The sequence below is a fragment of the Hemitrygon akajei genome, chromosome 19 (assembly GCF_048418815.1).
Source record: "Hemitrygon akajei chromosome 19, sHemAka1.3, whole genome shotgun sequence".
Classification (NCBI taxonomy): domain Eukaryota; kingdom Metazoa; phylum Chordata; class Chondrichthyes; order Myliobatiformes; family Dasyatidae; genus Hemitrygon; species Hemitrygon akajei.
This window is the reverse complement of record NC_133142.1, coordinates 50,377,591-50,392,764: the sequence shown is the minus strand read 5'-3', so window position 1 is coordinate 50,392,764 and position 15,174 is coordinate 50,377,591. Positions and strand designations below refer to the sequence as shown.

Below are 15,174 nucleotides of genomic sequence, written 5' to 3'. Positions count from 1 at the left end.
TCCCTAGTTGAGCTAGGTGCACACCAACATAATCCATTGTGGCTATTTATATCTTTATCAAAATATCTATTTAAAATTTTCCAGGGAGATATTCACAGAGAGTGGATTGATTGGATTGCTTTTCATCTTCATCTGCTGTCATGTAATATTATTTTTAATACCAGTGCAGTCTTCCCAACAATCCTTCTAAGTCCTGATTCCCAACCTCTTTCCAACTGAAACCACCCCATAAGTGCAAGCCAAGCCTCGCCCCACATCTTATGAATTATATAAACAAGCTACTTACACTCCCTAAAATCCCAAAAACATTTCATTTGTAAATGGCCTGAATCAAGCTAATAGACAGCTGGCTGCTCGCTAAGGGAATTTTGGCTGCCAGCCACCAAAGATTCAGCACATTATGGACTCCCACTCATTCTCTGCCAATTCAGAAGCTCAAGATGAGATAGCGGTCAGATGCCAACTCTGCTACTGAATTTCTCATTGATTTCAGTAACAAAGCATTGTCATGCTGATTAAAGGGGTTAGAAGTATTCCACATCCAGACCTTCTCCTTACACCACCCAGCAGTGACCCCTTTCACTTCAACAGAGTTTGCCTGTCCTTGGAATATTTTCATTACTGTTTGTATTTAAATAGGTCTTACATTTTATTTAGTTAATATTTTATTACTTAAAACAATTTTAAGAGTTTTAAATTGCTCTTTTGAATTAACTTCATGTTTGAAGCCCATTCTACCCTGGCAGATACCTCTCAAATGCAAAGAGATGCTTAGCTTGGACTTTGTACAAGAAAAACAAAACAGGCAGCCAGGCCCCAGTATATGCAAGGGACTGGCTCCAGGATAATCAAGTTCAGTCAAGTCCAATATTCTGCATTGCCTCTTATGCACTTATTTTTAGTCACTCGTGATCCATCATGACATTGAAAATCATACAATTTCAGCCGGAGATTTGCACATGCTTTCTTGACTGTGATCTTCTCTTTCAGTCAGAAATCTCAACTAATCTGTTGTTATGTACAGATGAGTCTATGTCAATATTGCAATAAATTCTGTTATTATGTGCTTAGTACCATTTTGACTCAAGTTGAAAGTTATTGATTTCACATGACAGAAAATCAAATCACCACAAAATGATGCCTTTTGTCCAGTTTTTTGGGCTTTAAGGAGAGAAATTAAATTTCCATCTTCAGTCCATCCATAATGCTCTATAGAGTATATTTCTTTATAGAATACAGATTTCATGACATAACCCAGCGATATTAAATCTGATTTTCATGCTGCTCCTCCAGTCAATTTTGTAATTTAATAAATTAATTTCAAACGACCATATAAAAAGAAATCAATCTAAGCAATTAATACATCTGATGACCACTGATCTTTAACAACTTGCATTTACACATCTTCATAAATGAAATCTAGCATCCCAAGGCAGCTTGAAGGGGTGTAACCAGATAACATCAATGACCAGGCCATACAAGGAGGCACCGAATCAAATGGCTAAAATGTTCAGTTTTAAGGGGGTTCTTAGGAGGCACAGTGTTTATGGAGAACATTTTAGAGAGGGCTCAGATAGCTTGGAAACACAGCAAGCGAGTGAGACAATTTAAGACATTAAGCCTAGGAGCAGAATTAAGCTATTTGGCCCAGCAAGTCTTCTCACCATTACATCATGGCTGATTTATTATCCCTCTCAACCCCATTCTTCTAACTTCTCCCAGTAGCCCTTGATTCCCTTACTAATCAAGAACCTATCAACCTCTGCTTTAAATATATTCAATGACTTTGCCTCCACAGCCATGTGTGGCAATCAATTCCACTGATACACTACGATCTGAAGAATTCCTTCTATTCTTTGTTCTACACTGAAGTCCTTCTATTCTAAGGCTGTTTCCTCTCATCCTGGCCTCTTCCACTACAAGGCTACATCCACACTAGACCGGATAATTTTGAAAACGCCAGTTTCGCGTAAAAATGATAGGCATCCACACTATGCGTTTTTAAAAATGTCTCCGTCCACATTGAAACGGAGATTTCGGTGAATCTCCTCCTGCTGCGCACACGCAGGACACATCTACCAAAAACAAGCAACATGTTTGGTGTCGAATCTCACTGTGAACGTGCACGTTTGTGCAGTTACAAACTAAAAAAACTTAAACAACAGACACCTGTTGGCTCTCGCGCAGGAGGACTTAAAAGTAAAAAAAAAACAAATACTGGAGCGTATGGAGGCCACCGACAGGGAGTTCACGGACAGTATGACCCGGCTGACGATGAATATTGAAAAACTGACTAACTCTGTTGCATTAATAAAGCACCTTGTTAAATGTGTCAAACGTGTCTGCATCAGTGTTATCTTGTATTTCCATACAATGTTACATTAGGCTGTTACACATCTATTGTCACAGAAGTACTTGCATAAATAGGTAAACCACCTTCATACAAGTAAGGACAGAAAACAGGGTCAAGTGAATATACTTATTTACTCAGTAAGTTATGGGTCAAAGTATTTGGTGAGTACATTTCTAACTCTTCTGGCTTCAGTCTCGTTGCTGTCTGTTCTGAATTGTTCGGTTGCATGGGGAGTTGCGTTCAGGAAAACAATGAAATGGCGCACTGCCGCCTGACAGCGTTTTCAGATTTCTCCGGTTACCCCATCCACACTGATCTGCCCAAGTGGAGTTTTGAAAATTATACACCTTGGACAGCGTTTCTGAAAAGCTCCGGTTTTGGGTGACGAAAACGCCGTTTTAGTGTGGACGAAGGGTAAAAACGAAGAGATTACGGATTTATCTGGTGTAGTGTGGATGTAGCCTAAGAAACTTCCTCTAAATGTCCATTCTCTCTAGGTCTTTCAATATTCAACAGGTTTCAGTGAGATTCCCCCTGCTCCATTCAAAATTCAAAGTAAATTTATTATCAAAGTACACTTATCAGACATTGTACAAGCCTAAGATTCATTTTCTTGCAGGCATACCCAGTAAATACTCAGGCTGATGCAACCAGTCAATATACTCTCCACTACACACAGTTATAGAAGTTTGTCAAAGCTTAAGATGTCATGCTGAACCTTTGCAAATTTCGAAGAAAATAGAGGCACTGCTTATGTGCTGGGTCCAATAAAGATCCTCTGAAATGCTAACACCAAGGAATTTAAAATTGTTAACCCTCTCCACCTCTGATTCCCCCAACGACAACAGCCTCATGGACCTCATTTTTCTAACCTGCAGTGAGTACACGCCTAGAGTCATCAAATGTTCCCCATATGTTTACCATTTCATTCCCAGGATAATTTTTGTGAATCTCTTCTAGACACTCTCCAATGCCAGCACATTCTTTCTTAAACAAGGGGTCCAAAACTGCTCAGTGTCTGGCCAATATCTTATAAAGCCTCAGCGGTTCATCCTTGCTTTTGTATTCTAGTCCTCTTGAGATGAATGCGAGCATCGCATTTACCTTCTGACTCAGCCTGAAAGTTAACATTTAGGGAATCCTGCACAAGGAATCACAAGTCCCTTTTTACCTCTGATTTTTGAACTTTCTCTGTTTAGAAAATAATTTGTCTTTATTACTTTAAGCAAAGTGCATAAGTGTATGGCCATAAACTTTCCTACACAGTATTCCATCTCCTACTTTGCGCATTCTCCCTTCTTGCTCCCTTCTGCAGTCTCCCTGCTTTTTCATCACTACCTGTCACTAAACCTATCTTTGTATCATCTGCAAACTTAGCCACAAAGCCATCAATTCTCATCATTCAAATCACTGACATAATTTGAAAGGAAGTGGTCCCAACACCGACCCTGTGAAACGCCAAATATACAGTGCCTACTAAAAGTATTCACCTATTTACCCCCCCCCCCCCCGGTAGATTTCATGTTTTATTGTTTTATAGCATTGAATCACAGTGGATTTAATTTGGCATTTTTGACACTGATCAACAGAAAAAGACTCCTTTGTGTCAAGGTGAAAACATCTCTGCAAAGTAATCTAAATTAATTACAAATATAAAACACAAAATAATTGATTGCATAAGTATTCACCCCCTCTATAAGACATACCAAATCATCACTGGTGCAGCCAATTCGTTTTAGAAAGTTACATAATTAGTCAAATGGAGATCAGTTTTTGGAGACCTGTGTGAGTCAAGGTGTTTCAACTGATTGTAGTAAAAATACACCTGTATCTGGAAGGTCCAACTGCTGGTGAGTCAGTATTCTGACAAAAACTACACCATGAAGACAAAAGAACACTCCAAGTAACTCCATGAAAAGGTTATTGAAAAGCACAAGACATCGGATGGATACAAGAAAGATTCCAAGTAACTGATATCCCTTGGAGTACAGTTAACTTAATTATCAAGAAATGGAAAGGATATGGCACAATTGTAAGTCTGCTGAGAGCAGGCTATCCTCAGAAACGAAATGACCATGCAAGAAGGGGATTAGTGAGGGAAGCCACCAAGAGACCTATGGCAACTCTGGAGGAGTTACAAGCTTCAGTGGCTGAGATGGGAGAGACTTTGAATACAACTGTTGCCCAGGTGCTTCACCAGTCAGAGCTTATGGGAAAATGGCTAAGAGAAAGCTGAAAAATAAACGCATAAAATCTCACTTAGAGTTTGCCAGAAAGCATGTGGGAGGCTCTGAAGTCAGCTGGAAGATGGTCTTATGGTCTGATGAACTTTTTGGCCATCAGACTAAACACGATGTTTGGCGTAAGCCAAACAACACACATCATTGAAAACACACCATACTTACCATGCAGCATGGTGGTGCCTGCATCATGCTGTGGGGATGTTTCACAGCAGGAATCTCTGGAAGGCGTGTGAAGGTACAGGGTAAAATAAATGCAGCAAAATATAGGGAAGTACTGGAAGAAAACCTGATGCAGTCTGCAAGAGATCTGCGACTTGGGAGATTTATTTTCCAGCAAGACAATGACCCCAAGCCTAAAGCCAAAGTTACACAGGAATGACTTAAAAACAACTAAGTTATTGCCCTGGAGTGGCCAAGTCATGAGTCCAGAATTCAATCCAACTCAGAATTTGTGGCTGGACTTGAAAAGGGCTGTTCACTCATGATCCCCATGCAATCTGACAGAGCTTGAGCAGTTTTGTAAAGAAGAATGTGGAAAAATTGCAGTATCCAGATGTACAAAGCTGATAGAAACCTATCCACACAGACTGAAGGTTGTAATTGCTGCCAAAGGTGCATCTACTAAACACTGACTTGAAGGAGGTGAATACTTAATCAAATATTTTGTGTTTTATACTTGTAATTAATTGTGATTACTTTGTAGAGTGTTGACAGGAAGGAGTCTTTTTCTGTTGATCAGTGTCAAAAAAAGCCAAATTAAATCCACTGTGATTCAATGTTACAAAACAATAAAACATGAACAATTCTGGAGGTGGGGGAGGGGTGGAGATGAATACTTTTTATAGACATTGTAAAAAACACAACAGAATCAATGAAAGACTGCACCCAACAGGTTGGTTAAACAACCAATGTGGAAAGGACAACAAACTGCGCAAATGACTAAAAAAAGGAAATAATAATAATAATAATAATAATAATAATAATAATAATAATAATAACAACAACCACCAGGCCTTCTGGGGAATAAAATACCACCCGTGGTCCAAAACAGAAACAGATCCAGGCATGTCTATACCCAGATTGGGCAGTGCTCTGGTCAGCATCTGTTCTCCATGATTGGGCCAAAACCTAGTTGTAGGTATAAAAATTTAACATTTAACATTACACTAACAGAATACATGGGCACTAACCCAACAAAAAGATCCTACATACCAAAACAAAACACATCATCAAAATTTGCTAATTTGTTAATACTCTCAACAATATTATATTACCACAATGTTTAGTAACAGTAACATACTGTGTAGCATTAACAGCAATGCAGTGCAATGCTTCCAAAATAGAGGCACTCATTAATAGAAACGCAAAACTGAGTACAGAAATGAGAATACCAAAATGGTAGAAGAGCTTAAGAAACAAAATTGAAACTTTAAGAGCAGAAATAGCCTGCCTATTGGAGTACAAAATGGATAACCCAAGCAAGAAAGATGAGAGAAAAACTAAGGAAATACAAGGTCCACACAAGATATGAACAACCTAGCAAAAGCATTATAGAATTTATAGATATACTAAAACAAATGCTTGGGGCATATAAAACCACAAATACATGAAATGCACCAGATGTAGAAAATTAACACTTCTGTCACAGTGAAAAGGGTAACACGAGACATTGAAATTAAATTTTATGCACCAAAATGACAGTAACCCCAGAACTGAATTATTAACAAACACAGAGATAATGAATTTTGGTCTAGTGTCTGGTCCAACAAGGCAACACACAATCATGAAGCAAACTAGATTATGGAGGGAAATAAACACACTTGCACAATTGAACACCTGAAGTTACATTTGATAAGCTAAAAGCAGTTACAAAAAAAAACTAGAAAACTACCGGCAGCGATAATATTCAAAATTATTGGTATAAAAATTTAATTGCCTTCAGCCGTACTTATTAATATACGTTTGCATATCAACAATTTTCTTAAAAATCCTGAAAAAGTGCCCCAATTTTTGACAGAAGATAAAACACATCTCTTACCTAAAGGAGAAATCACAAATGAACCATCAAAATATTATCCTATTACTTGTTTACAGACTATATGTAAAATTGTAACATCATGCATCTCACAACTCATCACCACTCAGTTAGATAACCATAGAAATTTCCATAAAGGATTTCAATATTCGAGGCAGAATAACTGATACCAAGATTAAGGAAGACATTTTTGTAGGTCCACAAGTCAACAGATCAATTATGATAGGCAGTTCAAAGAACTTCCAGTAGCATTAATCACATGGAAGGCATTCAAAGATGCTGTTGAAAAATTTCTTAGGACTACAGAGCACCAAAATCTGGGCAGTTAATTGACAACATGCTTCAAGCATACAAAACCATCAAGTGCAACATGTCACTAAAAATTCATTTTCTGCATTCCCATTTAGACTTCTACCCTGCAAATCTTGGAACTGTCAATGACAAGCATGGTGTAAAGTTTCACTGGGACATTGCAGTCATGGAGAAACAGTATCAGGGCAACTGAAATGCTGAAATCCATCAATGCTGGCTGATTATTGTGGGATACTTAAGGGAGAAGCATCAGCCACTAAGTGCAAATGAAAATCATCAACAAAACATTGTTTTGCTGGAAAACAAATCTTCTCACAAGTCGCAGTTCTTTTGCAGACTGCATCAGGTTTTCCTATATTTTGCTGCATTCATCTTACCCTCTGCCTTCACAAGTCATCCAGGGCCTGCTGCAGTGAAGCATCCCCACCGCATGATGCAGCCACCACCATGCTTCATGGTAGGTATGGTGTGTTTCCAATGATGTGCAATGTTTAGCTTACGCCAAACATAGCATTTAGTCTGATGGCCAAAAAGCTCAATTTTAGTTTAATCAGACCATAGAACCTTCTTCCAGCTGGCTTCAGAGTCTGCCACGTGCCTTCTGGCAAACTCTAGCAGAGATTTCATGTGTTTATTTTTCAGCCAGTAGCTTTCTCTTTGCCGCTCTCCCAGAAAGCTGTGATTGGTGAAGCACCCAGGCAATAGTAATTGTATCAGAATTCTCTCCCATCTCAGCCACTGAAGCTTCTAACTCCTCCAGAGATGCCACAGGGCTCTTGGTGGTCTCCCTCACTAGTCCCCTTCTTGCACGGTCACTCAGTTTTTGAGAACAGCCTGCTCTAGGCAGATTTATAGCTGTGTCATATTCTTTCCATTTCTTGATTGAATTAACTGTATTCTAAGGGATATTCAGTGACTTCGAAATGTTCTTGTATCCAACTCCTGACTAGTGCTTTTCAATAATCTTTTTGCAGAGTAGCTTGGAGCATTCTTTTGTATTCATGGTGTAGCTTTTGTCAGGATACTGACTCACCAGCAGTTGGATCTTCCAAATACAGGTATATTTTTACTACAATCAATTGAAACACCTTGACCACACACAGGTCTACAGATCTCCATTGGTGACTTCTAAAAGCAAATGGTTGCACCAGTGATGATTTGGTGTGTCATATTAAAGGAGGATGAATACTTATGCAATCAATTATTTTGTGTTTTATATTTCTAATTAATTTAGTTCACTTTGTAGAAATCTGTTTCACTTTGACATGTAAGAGTCTTTTTCTGTTGATCAATGTCAAAAAAGCCAAATTAAATCCACAGTAATTCAACGTTCTAAAATAAAACATGAAAACTTTCAAGTGGGGTGAATATTTTTTATAGGCACTGTATACTGAAGTACAGCATTACAATCAATTTGGCAATATTTCAAGTAAACTGCTGACATCCGTTCTTTCCCCACCCATTATTTGAAACAGTTAATCATCATTCTTCCTCTGATGTTCGTCTTCCCTTTTATACCTGCCATTGTCACTTCTTTCCAAAATCAACAATCCTTTACCTTACATTGTACTATTCAATTCCAACTTCCCCTTCTTTTCCAAAGTTCTTGAATGTGTTGTCATCTCCTAAATCCATGTCCACATTTAAATTTTACACTCAGATTTTTGGCCTTAGCACAAAAATAAAACAAAGTCACAGTTATAATTCTGTGTGTCTTCCTGATCTCTCAGTAGCATATGATACAGTGATATTGCTCTGGTCCTCCAGCCGGGTAGAATGTCACTTGACTGGTTCCATACTTTCTTCTCCAAACCAGAGAAAGACTTCTCTTCCATCTCCAGCATTGTCCCCCTCAAAGGATTCAACTTCGGCTCCTTTCTATTCTTCTCATTTGAACCAATTGAATGGTTTTTATAGGTGCCCTGTTTTACCACAGCACTTTTTGCCATTTGTACCTACCAGATAGTCACGCTCATCCTCTTTCCCACCCCATAACCAACTTGTGCTATATTGTTAAAATTGTGGCTCTGTAGAAAGGTCACGAACTTTAAATACAAACTCTGTTACTTTATTTTACAAATACAGTCGGCCCTCCTTATCCGCGAATTCTGCATGCGCGAATTCAACCAACCGCAAATCGCAAAAACCCAGAAGTGTTGTTCGAGCATGTACAGACTTTTTTTGTCATTATTCCCTAAACAATGCAGTATAACAACTATTGTACATAGCATTTACATTGTATTCGGTATTATAGGTAATCTAGAGATGATTTAAAGTATACAGGAGGATGTGCGTGGGTCATCGTGGAACGGGATAAAAAAAATCGGAAGTTCTCTTGCTAGTTAAGTCGGAACAGGTACATCCGGTATTATTTAACGTTAGTTAGTAAAATGTTTGTCTTAGTATATAGTATATATTTTACCTTTCTATGCATACAAAACGCTCAAGAACGTACATTTCAGCACCAGGCTTGGGAACAGATTTCTCAAGTTCGATCCAGTGACAGATCTCTCCTGAGCGTGCTCTCCGCCGTGCTAGGTTGATGTGGAGGATCAAAAACCCAAAACCCAATAATTAGACCACTGCATTGCTTAGTAATAATTGTAGCTTTCATCTAAGCACAGCCTTTCTCACTTTATCCTTTAAAATTGTTCCGATCGTTGACTAACGTAGCCTAACGCTTTTCCAATGACCGATGGCGCTTCACCTTTTTCCAATCGCTTTATTATTTCCACTTTATTTTCGTGAACAGAAACACTGCGGATTCAGAGCTCTGACGCCGGGTCCTAATGTCCACCGCACTGAGACGAGTTAAATATGGTCTGGGGTTCTGCTGGGTCCTGTCCACCGCATTGAGGCAGGTTGAATAAGGGACTTGAACATACGCATTTTTTGGTATCCGCAGCGTGTCCTGGAACCAATCCCTCACGGATAAGGAGGGCCAACTGTAATGGCTTGATGAATTTAACAGCATGTTTCTGTTTACTTCAGGAACCAAGCAGTTTCTTTATTAGTCAACACTATGTACATCAGAAGCATTAACAGTCTGCTGTCTCTGAAAAAAAATGTTAAGGAAAAATAGGCTGATGCACAAATCTAAATTAATTCCATTCAAGTAGTACTGTAATCAATCTTGATGCCTGCACAGGGTAGTCCTGAAGACTAAATACAATCTGGATCCAGTTATGTGCCTTAAAATAGACAGAGTTGCAAAGGATTATTTAGCATTCTGAGGTCATAGTGATTAATACTTCAAATAATTATAACACATTGTGGAAGTGTAGATTATATTTGAGTTAACATCTGCACCACAGTCAGGAGTTTGTACGTATTTGTGAACAAACTACAACATTCCACGTTTCAGTAACATTTAGTTTAAACACAATTAGATTTTCGACATGCAGCTTGATTTATTGAAGATTGCTTTTACATGCTGAGTCTTAAGAAGAACCATTAAGTGTGTTGCTCTCCAACATTTATATCCTGTCAAGTACAAATGTAGACTCAGCATGAATACCTTGAACAAAGAAAAATGGGAAAAGGTTTAATTGTAATGAGCTTCATAGTCAATCAGGGTACTTGTGGAAAAATGATTACCTTAAAAAATTCTGAAAGACTATCTCTCTGATGCTGCTTTTAAAAATCACTTAAGATGTGGTACCTTAAGACAGAAGACGAACAGGGGCAAGTAGGGGATTGGTTCTGGGACCCCCCGCGGATGCTCAAGTCCCTTATTTAACATGTCTCAGTGCGGGTGGACTTTAGGACCCGGGGGAGCTCCAGACCTTATTTAACCTTTTTAGGACCCGGCGGAGCTCGGGACCCGCTGTCCGTAGTGTTTCTGTTCCGTTGACAGAAAATGATCACAATTGAAAATAAAGTGGAAATAATAAAGTGATCGGAAAGAGATGAAATGCCATCGGTCATTGGAAAAGCGTTAGGCCACAGTCGGACAACGATCACAACAACTTTAAAGGATAAAGTGAGAATAATGGAGCACGTGAAGGCCCTGCCCCGAAGAAAGCTACAATTAATACTAAGCAACGCAGTAGTGTAATTATTGAAATACATACGTTTCTTAAGTGTTTTATATACATAGAGGTAAAATATATACTATATACTAAGACAAACGTTTCACTAACTGACGCTAAATAATACAGGATGTACCTGTTCCGTTTTTTTTCGATTCCTGATCTGTGGTAACCTATGCATATCCTCCTGTATACTTTAAATCATCTCTAGATTACTTATAATACCTAATACAATGTAAATGCTAAGTAAATAGTTGTTATACTGCATTGTTTAGGGAATAATGACAAAAACAAAGTCTATACATGCTCAAACGACAAGTGCTGGAGAGAGAACTTCCGGGTTTTCTTGATCTGTGGTTGGTTGAATCCGCGCATGCAGAACCCTCGGTTAAGGAGGGCCGACTGTACCTTGCTATTGATGTTGGTGCCTTTTCACATCCATGTCCAGAATGCAGAAACTCTCTCAATTAATCTGATTTCTAAATTTTCCCAGTTCTGATGAAGAATCATTCAACTCTCTCTTCATATACTCTCTTCACTATCAGATTTGCAATTCTATTTTTGTTTCAGCATCTAAATTTTTTTCTTCTCCTGTGTATATGTCTGAGGTCCAAAGTAACCATGCTAATTGCTCCAGTTGGATAAATAAATGATAAATAAAAAACACAAAATACCTGAGGAACTCAGGAGGTCAGACAGCATCCATTGAGGGAATAAGCAGTCGACATTTCAGGCAGAGACCCTTCATCAAGACTAGAAAGGAAGTGGGGAGAAGCAAGAATAAAAAATGTTTTATTCTGGCTTCTTCCCCCTTCTTTTCTATTCCTGATGAATTGACTTCAGTTCAGCCTTCAATACTATAATACCAAACAAATTCATCTACAAATTCCTAGACCTGGGACTCAGTACCTCCCTTTTCAAATGAACCCTTGACTTCCTGATCAAAAGATAGTAATCGTTATTTAGGCAACTAAAATTACGCAATCATTATCCTAAATACTGATACTCCACAAGGGTACATCCTCAGTCTCCTGATCTACTCCCTGTACACTCATGACTGTGACCATACACTACTCTAACTCCATCTACAAATTTACAGATAGTACCACTGTAATGGGCCGTATTTGAAACAACGATGTCAGAGTACAGAGAGACAGAATCTGGTGACATTGCTGTCATGACAACAATCGGATTCTCAATATCAGCAAAAGAGCTGGTCATTGACTTCAGGAAAGTGGGCAGCATACATGCACCTGCTTACACACCAATGGTACTGAGGTCAAGGTTGAGGGGGTTAAGTTCCTAAGATTGAACATCAGCAAAAATTACATCAGCCTATCCTGGTCAAACCATGCAGACACCATGGTTAAGTACACTCACCGGTGTCTCTACTTCTTTAACAGACTAAAGAATTTAGCAGGTCTCCTTTGATACTCAACAATTTTTATTGATGCACCATAGAAAACATTTCATCCCTTATCATTAAGGTCTATTAAAGAGGGGGATATAATAGAGCAAAAATTAGTAAAAAGCATTTAAAAACCAACAGAAGGCAAATAAAAAAAGCCACAAGGAGACAAAAGATGAAATATGCCAGTATTATAAAAGAGAATACCAAAAGATTTTTCAGATATGCATAGGAGAAAAGAGAGGCAAGAGTGGATATCAGACTGCTGGAAAAATATGCTGGAGAGATGGTAATGGGGGACAAAGAAATGGCAGATGAACTGATTAAGCAGTTTTCATCAGTCTTCACTGTGGAAGACACTCGCAGTATGCCAGAAATTCAAGAATGTCAGAGAGCAGAAGTGAGTGAAGTTGCCATTACTAAGAAGAAAGTGCTTGGGTCTCTAGGTAGATAAGTCACCTGGACCAGATGGACTGAAAGAGTTCTGAAAGAGGAGCTAAAAAGATTGTGGTCGCATTAGTAATAATCTTTCAAAAACATTAGATTGTGGAATGATTCCCAAGGTCCAGAAAATTTCAAATGTCACTCCACTCTTTAAGAAAGGGAGGAGGCAGAAAAAAAAGGAAATGATAAGCTAGTTAGCCCATCTTCAGTAGTTGGGAAGATGGACATGATAAAATAGACCAAAGTCAGCATGGTTTCCTGGAGGGGACACCTTGCCTGAAAAATCTGTTGGAATTCTTTAAGGAAACATACAGAGTAAATGGTAGGGCATTGAGGAATGCAGTGGAACAGAGAGATCTAGGAATAACAGTGCATAGTTCCCTGAAGGTGGAGTCTCATGTAGATAGGGTGATGAAGAAGGCTTTTGGAACACTGGCCTTTACAAATCAGAGCATTGAGTACAGAAGTTGGGATGTAATGTTAAAATTGTACAAGGCATTGGTAAGGCCAAATTTGGAATATTGTGTACAGTTCTGGTCACCAAATTATAGGAAAGATATCAATAAATTAGAGAGAGTGCAGAGACGATTTACTAGGATGTTACCTGGGTTTCAGCACTTAAGTTACAGAGAAAGGTTGAACAAGTTAGGTCTCTATTCATTGGAGCGTAGAAGGTTGAGGGGGATTTGATCGAGGTATTTAAAATTTTGAGAGGGATAGATAGAGTTGACGTGAATAGGCTGTTTCCATTGAGAGTAGGGAGATTCAAACGAGAGGACATGATTTGAGAGTTAGGGGGCAAAAGTTTAAGGGAAACACGAGGGGGTATTTCTTTACTCAGAGAGTGATAGCTGTGTGGAATGAGCTTCCTGTAGAAGTAGTAGAGGCCAGTTCAGTTGTGTCATTTAAGGTAAAATTGGATAGGTATATGGACAGGAAAGGAGTGGAGGGTCATGGGCTGAGTGCGGGTAGGTGGGACTAGGTGAGATTAAGAGTTCGGCACGGACTAGGAGGGCCGGAATGGCCTGTTTCCGTGCTGTGATTGTTATATGGTTAATAACAAGCAGGATAGACAAAGGAGAGTCAGTGTGGTGTACTTGGATTTTCAGAAGGCTTTTGACAAAGTGCTGCACATGAGGCTGCTTAACAGATTAAGAGCCCATGGTATTACAGGAAAGATACTAACAAGGATAGAAGATTGCCAGATGATATATGGTAAAACATGGGAATAAAAGGGGTTTATTAAGGGGGTTGGATTTCCAGTATCTGCAGATTTTCTCTTGTGCATAAAAGGTTTTTTTTCAGGTTGTCTGCCACAGGTCCCACAGGAGTCAGTGTTGGGACTGCTAGCTTCTTTTCACATTATATCCGAATTTGGATAACAGAATTGATGGCTTTGTGGCCAAGCTTGTGGACGATACAAACACTGGTGGTGTTTGAGGAAGGTAGTGTTGAGGAAGCAGGGAGTCTGCAAAAGGAATTAGATTGGGAAAGGGGACAAAGAAGTGACAGCTGGAACATAGTGTAGGGAAGAATACGGTCATGCACTTTGGTAGGAGGAATAAAAGCACAGATTATTTTCTAAACGGGGAGAAAATTCAAATAAATAGGAGCTGCAAAGGGACTTGGGAATCCTCCTGCAGGACATCCTAAAAGTTAACTTGCAGGCTGAGTCGGTGGCAAGGAAGGCAAATGCAATTTTAATATTGATTTCAAGAGGACCAGAATATAAAAGCAAGGGCGTAATGCTGAGACTTCATAAGGCATTGGGCAGTCCGCACTTCGAATATTGTGAGCAGTTTGGGCCCTTTATCTAAAAGATGTGCTAACATTGAAGAGGGACCAGGGGAGGTTCATGAGAATGATCCTAGAAAGAAAAGGTAAAATGTATGAGGAGCTTTTTATGGCTCTGTGCCTGTACTCACTAGAACTCAGAAGAATGTGGTGGGGGTGGGGAGAAGAGAGAATATTGAAAGGCCCCTAGAAGTGAACGTGGAGAGAATGTTTCCCAGAGCAGGAGAATCTAGAACCAGAGGGCAGAGTCTCAGAATAGAGGATCATCCATTTAGAACAGAGACGACGAGGAATTTCTTTAGCTAGAGGGAAGGGAATGGGGAATTCGTTGCTACAGGTGGCTGTGGAGTCCAAGTCACTAGCTATACTTAAATTGGAGGTTCATAGGTTCTGGATTAGTCGGGGCATCAAAAGTTACAGGGAGAAGGCAGGAGAATGGGATTGAGAGGGATAATAAATTAGCCATGATGGAATGGCAGATGGGCTGAATGGCTTAATTCTGCTCTTATGTCTAATAGCTTGGTATGCTAACTGTTTTCCCTGTTACTACAAGA

General features: G+C 39.2%; 1 protein-coding gene across 2 annotated transcripts in view; it reads right to left on the bottom strand.

The window, feature by feature from the left end:
• Positions 1-15,174, bottom strand: part of rad18 (RAD18 E3 ubiquitin protein ligase) — a 238,750-nt gene that overhangs the window by 76,588 nt on the left and 146,988 nt on the right. The gene's annotated exons all lie outside the window — the stretch shown is intronic.